Source organism: Stegastes partitus, unplaced genomic scaffold, assembly GCF_000690725.1.
Source record: "Stegastes partitus isolate 25-593 unplaced genomic scaffold, Stegastes_partitus-1.0.2 Scaffold1686, whole genome shotgun sequence".
Classification (NCBI taxonomy): Eukaryota; Metazoa; Chordata; class Actinopteri; family Pomacentridae; genus Stegastes; species Stegastes partitus.
This window is the reverse complement of record NW_007579417.1, coordinates 128,778-131,605: the sequence shown is the minus strand read 5'-3', so window position 1 is coordinate 131,605 and position 2,828 is coordinate 128,778.

Below are 2,828 nucleotides of genomic sequence, written 5' to 3'. Positions count from 1 at the left end.
CCAAAATGGTAGGCTTAGGGTTATTGCGTATGGCTCCCGCACATTAACAGTAGCTGAAAAGAACTACCATCTTCATGCAGGCAAGCTAGAGTTCTTAGCTTTAAAATGGGCGATCACTGATAAATTCCGTGATTATTTGTACTACGCGCCAACTTTCACTGTGTACAGCGATAATAACCCGCTCACCTACATTCTGTGAACTGCAAAGCTAAACGCAACCACTTCTAGGTGGGTTTCTGAGTTAGCTGATTTCCATTTTACAATCAAGTACAGGCCAGGGAAAGAGAATAGTGATGCAGATGCTTTGTCACGAATGCCGTTAAATGTAGAGTCGCTGATGAAAGAGTGTTCTGAGGAACTGCCCTCCAGTACCATTGCTGCTGTTATCCAAGCTGTGGAAGTACAGAACAAGTCTCATGAAACCTGGTCATTTGCAGCTGCATCCATGCCAGTCTCAGTAGAAAGTGAGTCAGTCACTGTCCCCATCAGCTCAATACCAAAGCAACAGTTAGGAGAAGCACAAAAATCAGACCCAGTCATCTGTCCTGTTATGGAGAGTAAACTTTCCGGTTCCAAGCCAACAACTAGAGAGCTGTGAGCACTCAGCCCCAGAGCAAAATGTCTGTTCAGAGAATGGGAGAGACTGACTGTAGATGATGGCATCCTGTACAGGACCACTGCGGCCCATAAACAACTGGTCTTGCCAGACGTCTACAAAGCAACAGTTTTGGAGGAGCTGCACAATAACATGGGACACCAGGGTGCTGAGCGCACAGTATCTTTAATACGTGACCGCTTCTTCTGGCCTCACATGCAATCAGATGTGGAACACTATGTGACCAGAGTGTGCACCTGTCTAAAACAGAAGAAACCCTGCCATGACACAAGAGCACCACTGACAAATATAGTAACAACACAACCATTTGAACTGGTATGCATAGATTTCCTCCATCTTGACCGCTGCAGGGGTGGATATGAATATATCCTTGTAGTCGTTGATCATTTCACCCATTTTGCACAGGCATATGCGACGACATCAAAGTCTGGAAAAACAGCTGCAAATCTCATCTTCAACGACTTTGCCCTAAAGTTTGGCTTCCCCTCTCGCATCCATCATGACCAGGGAGGAGAATTCGAGAACCAGTTGTTCAGCCAGTTGAAAAAACTCAGCGGAGTGGCAGGATCGAGGACAACACCGCACCACCCAATGGGGAATGGTCAAGTGGAACGCATGAACCGAACATTGTTACAAATGTTGAGAACACTGACTGAGACACAGAAATCGAACTGGAAAGAGTCCCTAAACAAACTTGTGTATGCTTATAATTGTACACGCTGCGAAGCGACAGGGTACTCGCCATTTTACCTTTTGTATGGCAGATCGCCCAGACTCCCAGTTGATATGCTTTTTGGACTGCAACCAGAGTCAGGAACCAGTGATTACCGAGATTATGTGGAGGGATGGAAAAAGGGAATGGAGGAAGCCTACATCATTGCAAATAAAACTGCTGAGAAAGCTGCTGCAAGGAGTAAGCGATATTATGACACAAAAGTCCGCAGTTCATTGCTCCAACCTGGTGAACGTGTCTTAATCAAAAATCTGACACCCAGAGGAGGACCTGGAAAACTCAGAAACTATTGGGAGGACACAGTTCACACAGTAGTGAGACAAGTTCAGCCTGACATGCCGGTCTATGAAGTTAGGCCAGAAAGAGGTAAAGGACGTTCCAGAGTTTTACACAGAAACCTACTCATGCCCTGTGACCACTTACCTTTTGAGACACAACCAGAGCCAGCCCAAAACAATAGACTGAAACTGAAGAAGTCACATCAGCCTACACCTAAACCTGATAAATCGGATGAAGATAGTGGAAATGAATATGAGCTTCATTATGAGCCACTTGCATCATTTACAGGGCCAGCTGATAGGTCACTGGGTGAGCTGGAGGAAGGACTCGAACACAGGCACTCAGCAGCAGAAGAGACAGTTGACATGCCATCTCATGAACCAATGTCACAGCATCTTAGAGGAGAGCTGCAACAGGAGCGCAGCTCACTCGTGGATGGAGTAAACCTACCTGGAGGAGACATTCCTGTGGAGCACTCACCACATGCCCCTTCATCACTGAATCCAGTTTCTGAGCCTGAGGTGTCAACCCACAACTTGCCACAAAGAGAGAGGCGTCCACCAAAGCGTATGACCTATGATCAGCTTGGCATCCCCTCTTGTTACAACATCCAGCCTCAGGTACCACCCATTTACCAGTTACCAGGACTGGTCCCATGGCTGCCAACTTCACAGCCATATTATTTCCAGCCCCCCTTGATGTATGGACTCCAGCACGTATGAGCTAATAGATATTACAGGTTTGACACCATGAACAATTCATAAGCTGTGTATACAGACTTTGTTATGGACTGTAGACTGTAATTCAGGCTGGATCAAGGACAGATTCCAACTGAGAAATGTTGATGACTACTGGAAGTCTGTTGATAAGCGTGATTTGTCATGTTAACATGGACTGATCTCTTCCCGTTGACAATGCATATGGTGAAATATGTATCCCAACTAAAGATTGTGATGCGACAGAAAATCTGCACAGTAGCAGATCATGAGACCGGAACTGTTGCTCAAGTTTCTCATGGACAGTCATCACACTGTGACATCAAGGTTTTGTGTATTAATGTACAAATGGTCATGATTGCTAAACTAGTAAGAGACCATTTAGTTGGTTTAATGTCGAGATGACATTTACTTAGTAGGGGAGAGTGTGACAAGTTGAAATATGCACTGCTACTGCAGAAATATCACACTGTTAATTTATGGT